This window comes from Cygnus olor, chromosome 1, assembly GCF_009769625.2.
Source record: "Cygnus olor isolate bCygOlo1 chromosome 1, bCygOlo1.pri.v2, whole genome shotgun sequence".
Classification (NCBI taxonomy): Eukaryota; Metazoa; Chordata; class Aves; order Anseriformes; family Anatidae; genus Cygnus; species Cygnus olor.
The window spans coordinates 41,858,066-41,867,111 of record NC_049169.1 but is presented as its reverse complement, the minus strand read 5'-3'; the positions used below and the strand labels follow the sequence as shown (position 1 = coordinate 41,867,111).

Genomic DNA, 9,046 nt, shown 5'->3' with positions numbered 1-9,046 from the left:
ATCTGAAGATCATCTCATGGACATTGCTCTCTTACATGCCCTCACCTTTGGCTTGGGATACACATTGCACTTGCTGTAATCCATCACACAATCAGTGAAGCTAGGAACTCTCACAAGTAATGAATTAATGAGGCTAATTAGAGAACTATGGGTTATTTCTGCTACTGCTTGCATGGCATCACAATATAAGCCCACAGTATAGGTCAGGTGCTAGTTAACTGGTTGGGAAGACTCCAGACAGTATGCAACCCAGAAGATGAAAGTTCCTTCAAATGGCTGGTGTCCAGAGCACTGAACATTGCATTAACATGGAAGGAACTGGCCTAAGGATTTTATTTTTCCTGGTACGTGTCACTGTTTCCATACAGCAGGAATTGTTCAGCCCAGTGATGTGTTATAAGAACCTCCTGCACAGATGGAGTTGGCTTTTGGATGAAATGAGTGCTGGAACAGGGATTCAAATCCCAATTAAATAGTGCATGTGTAAGAACACGGTCCAAAATAACTGGGAGAGCCAGTTTGCCTGTTCTCAAAAGCTGCCCTACTATTGTTAAGCGTATTAAGAGGATTAGAATCAGGATGTGCTGAACACATGTGAAACACCTGTGATAAATGCTCCTAAAATAACTCAGCAGTGCAGAGCCCTTACTAGGGCACAAATTACTTGATTAAAGCTGGAAAAGCCAAGGTTGTTTTTGTTTTTCTTTATCAAAGCCCTGATTTTTTTTTCCAGCAAACAATGCTTTAATGTTGAGTTTTAATGGGATTCTTAGTATTCAGATGTAGAATATAACATTTTAGTGATTGTCCTGCTTTTTTCTATCTGTTATTCCACTGTTACATTTGAAAAGCTTGATGAATGGATAAAATGAAAGAAAATGTGAAGTATTTCACAGAAACAAAGAAAGCCCATTTCTGTGAGGATTCTTTGGTTTCAGAAGTTGTCATTCCTTATTATAAAAAAAAAACAAAAAACAAAACAAAACAAAAAAAACAAACAAGACAAAACATCCCCCCCCCCCCCCCCCCCCCCAATGAAACAAAACCCGGCTTTTTATTAATCTCCATAGCTTCTTCAGGGCAAGAGATTGATAGCTTTGTGTCAGTAAGGTAATTTGTACTTGCCTCTGAAATGGGCAAGAAGAACTCCAATACTTTTTTTTTTTTTAAAGAATCAGAGATAATGAAGAATATTACAAACAAGGGCACGTAGTTATGGTGGGTGGCTTTTCATTTCCCCAAAAGCTCAGTTCCTGGGAGATAAGTAATAATTAAGAGAAATTTGGACTTGGTGCACACAAATAAGGCTTTCAGCATCCTGCTGAAAGATCAAATTGAGTATTTTTAAATTAATAGTTTAGAAACATGAATAATCAACTAGCAAAACTTCTAATCTACTAATTGGATTCCCAGTGAGTTCTCTAAAGCTTTACCTCATAACTAAGGACAGGGTGTCATCCTGTGAGCTTTAATGTGTGAGGGCAATAAAAGTTATCCACAGTCTTTCTGCTTGTGATGCCTGCCTTTACACTGGAGGCATGTGGAAGATAGCCTGAGCACTACTGAGACAGGCAGGGCTGAGTTCAAAATCTTGGTTTTAACAGTTCTGCCTGATCCTACAAAAACAAACTCCCCGTGGCTATTTTTTCCAACGGAGAAATCCATCTAGAGTACTCTGCAGTCGCAGCATGAGCCCAGCAGCTGCAGAAGGAAATCGGGGAGCTTGCTACTTCCACCAGCTCCTTCCCTTGCAGAGTGCTTTTTCTCCATAAGCACTAATAATCTCCCGGCAGCGCATGTAGACTTTTGGACAATAAGAGCATACTGCGGGGAATCTGTGCTCCGATATTTCCTCTGAATTCTGAGCAAAGTCTCCCAGCACACTGGTTTAACTACAGGATTGTATTTTCAGCATCTGTGCAGTTGGTCTCCAGTGAAATGCTGTGTTTGAGACACCCACTAATTTATTTCTGCTCTTGCCAAATGACTTACCCTGCATATTAATATTAACAATCATGTTTTTACAAATGGGCCCATTAATTCAAATTTCATTTCCTTTTCAATGGGTAATATATGTAAAGAACAATAACCAATGCAGCATAATTTTACCCATGGCTGTTATAAGTGGGTACACAATATCATATTTATTTCCTTCTAAAAGCATTGCTTCTAAATGAGCAAAGGATATTACAACAATGTTAGCTTTCCTCCTTCCCTCAATGTATCGTGAAGATGTGGGAGGGTTGTTGAAGGAAAAGCCGTTTAAACTCAAACTGGACCTGGATGTTATCTGGGGTCTTGAACCAGTCAGATGTTGCCAAGAGGAATATTTCTTTTTACTTTGTTCGAGTTTTCTGTAGATCCATAATAGCAAATTAGCATTAGCAAAACGTAACCAAGTCATGAGAGAAAAAGGAAGAAATGTATTACAAAGCATGACTGGAAAATGTGAATTTCAACAACAGAAAAACCCTAATTCTCAATCCAAATCTCCCGTGCCAAGAAAAAATGAACAAACATTCTTTTACAAATTAAATTAGGATTATTTTTCAGATTAGGAGCACAGAAGTGGGTCAACTGATAGTTGCAATCATACTTCAATGTTAGATTGTACAGCAGGGAAGGCAATCAAGAAAGTTAAAACTGCCTTTGGGAAACTCAAGCCATAACACTTAAGGAGACAGAATGGGATTGTACTAGCTCTTGAGTTTCTAATAGGCAAGACCCCGAATAATGATGAAAAAACAGTTAGATTCTTCAGTAAATGCAAAATACTAAGAGGATTGGTTGATCTTGTTTCCCTGTGAAATACAGGCAGTTACTGAAGAATTCCTGGTGGTATGGCTAGAGTTTCAAAGCAAGGAAAACATTGATGCCCCCATAGAAAATCCCCTTCCCCAAAAGGACTTCAGTCCAACATCAATACTGTCAGTTTGCACAGTTAATACCTGTAAAACCAAACTCACAACTTACAACTTATTGCAGCTGCTCCCATCAATTTGAAATATTAATTGTTTCTCAATTGGATTTGCTAAACACTGTCTATATTTTAAAGCTTTTCCAAGATGGGCCAAAAAGTGGGTTTCTAAAAAGAAGTTTTACCAGTTTCTATGGGACACATTTTTACTACTCCTACCCAGGCTATCCTAAGATCTTACCAAAATGGGATAAAGCTTCACAGACTGTGGGACAAAGGAATTTCTCAGAGGAGTAAGCATATTTAAACAACTGAACTTGCCTCAGTGAGTGAAAATAACTGGTACCACAAAGAGATCTCTCTGGCATCTACTCCAGAAAGAAGCATCTCAAAGGTAAGAGGAGTGAGTTATTGATTACTTTCCAGTGCAGTCTATTTATTTTACTTTTCCATATTATTTAGTGGTGGTTTATTAAATCGCTTATGAGGAAAAGATGCCAAGTAGCTTGTAGTTCAATAGTGACTTTGTTAGTCAGTACCAAAATGTGATCATCTTTGAAGTTATCTTTTTTCTTTTTTTCTTTTTTTTCCTCTTTGGACTTGACCAGTTATGCCTATTTACTTTCATCTACAACTTAAATGGAGATAAATACTAGCCCTTGTTGTATGGTATGAAGTCCCGGGGATATGAGTTCTGCCTGAAGGCACATCCAGAGTCCCACATGAAATTTCATGGCAAACTTGTGTGTGTGATGGCATTAGGTGCCATCTCCCTCACTGGCACAGACAGACACAATAAACATTTTGTTCAGAGAAATTTATGAGACTTTATGTCATAAACATCTCTACAAAATAACTTGGAGCACCTTTTGTGAACCTCTCAGGCTTAAGGGCTTTACTGTTAAACAGTAAAAGCTGTAGCTACAATGTGTTACAGAACAGAGCAGAAGACATCAGGGTCCCTGCAATAGGAAGGAATTTGTTAACTGAAATTCCTGCTTTATTGTTACTAATGTCAAGAAATGACAAGACAAAAAGAAATAGGCCAATCTCAAATACGTGCCCTGTAGAAATATTCTTTCCTTCCCATAAATGAGTCTGTTTAAACCTTTGTGAGCTATACTAATCAAGCCCCTGAGAAATTTTAGAAGCAGTAGGAGTACTGCTGTAGCACTCCCAACAACCTGTCTCCAGTCTCCAATACTTTAAATGAAAAGAAAAACAAAACATCCCTCTTCTTTTCTGCTTCCCATCCTCTGTTTTGCACCAACCAAATTATGCATCCAGGGAAAAACTCCCCATGCAGCTTTTCTTTCTCATTCTCCCTCCTTCACCTTCCCTTTCAGTATCTCTTCATAATAATTCTTTCTGGAAACACCTTCTGCATTTTGATGTAACTTCCAGAACAAAAAAACAGTGAGTGAAAACTGACTTTAGCATAAAGTTGGCAGACTTTCTCCTTTACTGATAACAGGCATTTGGGCATGTTGTCAGCTGTTACTTTGAAAACAGTCACAGTATCTTACTGACAATTAATGTAGGCTTTCCTGTTAGACTGGTAATTAGGCCTTCAAAATGTCGGAATCTGGTCCAGGTTGAATATTCTGGGTAGTAATTGTGAATAAATAAATCAAAAATTAAAGCTAATAAGAACTGACAGTATCTGGCTGAAATGCAATCTGTGTGCAAGAATGGTTGCACTCCTTGGTAGGGACCCCGGGGCCAGGCTGGTGCCCTCACCATTGCTGAAGAAGGCCTAACTCAAGGTCTACCTCAAGCTCATCCAGTGAAATCAGTGCGGTTGCTCACTGACTGAATAAGTTATTTTTCACATGAGCAAAGTAAACAAAATCTGGCACTGCGCAAGACAGAACAAGATCTCTGAAGCACAAAGTACCACTGCGGTGGTTCATGTTTATTAGTAGTCTTGATGAACACTGCAATTAAAATGGCCAGAATAAAACTTGTCCTCCAGCTGTATAATAGTTGACAGAAAAAGGCAAAACCAGGAGCAGGAAGGCTTTCAGTTCTGTCTAACTACGGAAGAGGAGCTATAGCAAATTCCTGCTTTCTCACCCCAGGAAAATTTGATAAGGGACACCTACTCTTTGCCCTTTGTCTTAATATTATGCATATTTACAACAGATGCCACTGAATCAAAATACCTGTTTTCCTTATAGGCTTGCTTTCCCTGAGACGATTTGGAGAGGAAAGTAACTGACGGCTGTTGAGGTGCACAGCCTGACTGCCTCGTGCATCTCTGAGTCACCTCTGCTTTTAAAAATACTGATTTGTCAGGAGACAGACATTTAACCAAGTTCTGCCAGCTAAGCTGTAAAACACTGCTGCCCTTTTTGACCCAAGCAGTTAGACAGAGGATTTAGGTTCAAATTAAAATATAAGATTAGACAGACATTTCTCCTATGCAACCTGTGTATCTCTGATTAAGGTTCCCTGTCCAAAACAAGAACAGAACTTGGGCATGAGGATCTCTGAAGAAAGTTCAGAGCCCAGTTTAGTTTAGTGCTCTCTCCTAAAATACTTCATCTTTTTGTTTTCTTCTAACAACTTTTGCTTAGCTGTAATTTTTGTTTGTTTTTCACACAGAGGCAGAAAAATATACATATTTCCCTAAGAAAGAAGGAGAAATCCTCAACCATATCCCTTCATCCATGTGTCTTGCAAGTATCCCAGGGATGGATGTATCCCAGATGGTGTAGTACCACCTCTGTCTTGAGTAGAAGATACCAGAGGTTTTTTTTTTTCTTGTTTTATTTTTATAATGTTCTATTAATAATGAAGGATGCATAATATTAATGTCAGGGTGATTTAATACAACCGTAGCAACATGTTCTTTTTCTGTCTTCTATGTTTTATTATTATTTTTTTAAGGAAATAAAAGGGAGATTTTATTTCTAAGCTGTGTTAAACCTTTTTTTTTTTTTTTCTTTTTTGTACACATAAAGGAAATCATACGAAGCACTTACAAGCTTTCTCTCTAATTTAGATGGAAAAAGACTGTTCTGGGTTTTTATATTCCAGATAAAATGTCTCTGTTTTCAGTAAACTTTACATATTTCACTTTTGAATGTAAAATATGTTTTAGCCATGGAAAAATCATCACTTTGGCAGCAAACCTTTTCTAAAAGATAGAAGGATCTTTATTCTCAAGCAGCAAAAATATTGTTTCTATTTTGTGTTGGTTTTCTTCTGAACTGAACAATCTGGTTACTTAAAAAAATAAACCAAGATTGTGTTTCAGTCTGCCATATTCTGCAGACAAAAAATATCGGAATTGCAAAGTGCTGTAATCACTGGAAATGGGAAACTGGAGTTGATAAGCTTGGTTTCCCATATAATGATTTCAGGTGAGTTGGTGACAGCTGAAATCAAATTCTGGGGATGAGCAGATGTGTCTTTAAATGGCTGAGTTCCTTCTCCCTCTTCAGTGTATGTAGATTTGGGGGGGGGGGTAGGGGTAGGGGTAGGGGGAAGATATTTTAGGGGCTTGATGAATACAGCTTTTAAACCAAACTGTCTTTTTCATCTTTGCTAATATGTTTAGAAGGAGAGGGTTTTTCACTGAGAAAACAGTGTAAAATCCAGACCACATTTGGAAGGACAGCTTCTTCCCCCTGTTTCAAATGCCGTCTCTGTTGCTTTTTATTAACAAATATTTTTATTTTTTGGACTATGTGTGTGCTAGTGTGATAAGGAAGTCCTGGACTTGTGGTAGGCTAAAGGGCTGAGTGCTCCCACTAGAAAAAAAAAATATTGCTTGTGGGTTTGATTTTATTTATTTATTTATTTATTTTTAGTTTGTTTTGATTTTTCCATAAGCTTCTCTGCAGCTAGCAGAGAACAGAAGAGAAATTCCAGCTGTGGCAGAGCTGAGATTGCATGATTTATGTTTGATAGCTCTTTGTTTTAGGTGAGGTGAATTAGTAATTCCTGAGGTCAGTGGAAGAGGTGGTCATGAGGGTGTGGGGTTAGAAAGCATGACTCTGGATGAGACAGAAATTTGGGGTGAGGAGGGGAAAATTATAGAAAGCTGAAAAGTGAACAGAAACATTTCCCTCCTGAAAATAAGATGTACATTTTTTTTTTTCCAGGTAGAATTACAAAGGAAATAAAAGAGGATAAAGGAGGGCTTGAAGATGGGAGCTGTGACCCAAGCACCATTAGCAACACAGTAGCTGCTCTGAACTAAATCTGCATTTCTCTTATCCTATTAACCAGGAAGAACAGGTTATATTTACTGCCTGTTCCAATTAAAGAGCAGCACAGAGAAGCAACAGCTCCAGTAGAGACTGGGGATGAAGCCTTTGGCTTTATCACAGACTCCCTGTGCACTTCCTGCCCTCCTCCCCACCTTCATCCACTGCCACCCCCTACCTGGGGAGCCTCATTTCAACACGGGCCCTGCATCCTGGGGCTTGGCATGGAATGGGCAATGTGTGTCGGGGCTCTGCTTGCGTTTCACCTTTCATCACAGGCTCTGTCACCAGAGCAGAAAAGGTGGGGAAAAAAAAAAGCCTCTCCTTACTGAATTGCAAACCACAAAATGGGAGGCCAGGGAAAGGGGGTTATCTTTAAGAGCAGTTCTTTGCCACCTGTGATTTTGGATGTTCAAGAAGTAGAACTGGAGAGGGCATGACACACAGAAACATCTCCAGTGAAGGAAAGGAACAGGATGCAAACACCACTACGAAGTCCTAGTTCTTTTTCTTCCCCACCAGCCACAAAACAAGCTGTAATGAGAATTAAGATCCTTGAAAAAGATCACACCCTCCCAACCCGGATGGCCCTTTCTCATTATTTTCAAAATAGAAGAGAACATGCCAGACCATTCGATTGGATTCTCAATTGCTAAAAAGCTTCACTTTCTGCGACAACTGGGCTTACTCTCCCAGGACCTCTTGTGGGGCTGAGTGCTCCTCATTCCCTTTTCAGCATGCCACTGGAGCTGGCAGCCACTTTCACAAACCACGTTTCTCATATTCCATTACACCCATTATTTTGCACCTAGAGTTAATTAATTCCTATTAAAGATTACCCACTTAAAGGTGCAGTGTGTGTGTGTGGGTGTAACTGAGCTCAGTTCTTGTTCAGGCCTCTGAGGAGATTGCACAAACGCACAGAGAGATCAAGTGAGTATCTCACCCTGCAAGCCAGTGGGAGATTTATCAGACTAACAAGGTATCTGCAACACCTCTCAGCGCCCACCCTGCTGAGGACCTCAAGGGTTGTTCTGGTAAGGCAAATGGAGGCAGGATTCGGCTCAGTGCCAAAGATCTGTGGACTGACACTAGCACACACATTCTTCTTTTGCAGACCCTTTAAGAGCCAAGTTGGCCATCTCACCTATTTCCTCTCTAGTGCACCTAGATGGTATCAGAAACTGCACATTTAAAATAAAGTTTGGTAGAAATTCCAACTCACGTTTGCAGACATCGTTTATTATGAATGGTCTGTGATCTGGTGGGAGCCCCTAACAGAAGAAGGCTGCTGTGTCAGACTTGGACAAGCAAGCCCGTCCTGATTACCCTAGCCTTGTTATGTGAGAATTTGTTATCATATTTCCTCTGAAACAAAGGAACATGGCACATAAGCCAGACAGAGACTGGCACACATTTCTCTCCCAGAGCTAGGGAGCCTTATTATCTTGGAAGGCAGCACTGCCATCTGGGGGATGGAAAAGCAATATTTCAGCCACAGTTCAGCTATGGTATTAGGGGGTGTGGTATGGGGGGTGGGACACATGACACACAGAAAAATAAATAGAAGCCTGTAGTAGCTCACAATGATTTTCTTGCAGTATACATGAATCAACAATACCCTCTTGGATTATTGCTTTCAAATTGGGTAACATTATTTTTCACTTTAATACAAAGGTCCTACCATTCCAGAAGCATAAGTGGGGTCTTGCCTTTTTAATGTTTATATCATTTAGTAACTGGCTAGGTGGTGTGAATGCTCTGTAAAAATTCGCTGTAATTCCTTGAATTACAGTATTATTCCCTTTTTACTCACTAATACCAGTAAACAAGGGCAGAGGTGATTTGCTGAGCCCAGATAATAAACCGTTCTGGAGTCCAGTCTGTGGTCTTTGAAATTCGTAACAAATAA

General features: G+C 39.6%; 1 long non-coding RNA gene across 1 annotated transcript; it reads left to right on the top strand.

The window, feature by feature from the left end:
- Positions 1-202: 202 nt before the first annotated feature.
- LOC121068606 lies at positions 203-8,729 on the top strand. Its single transcript, XR_005818987.1, has 3 exons — positions 203-344; positions 3,141-3,311; positions 7,030-8,729. It is a non-coding gene; the product is annotated as an uncharacterized LOC121068606 (long non-coding RNA).
- The last annotated feature ends 317 nt before the right edge of the window (positions 8,730-9,046 follow it).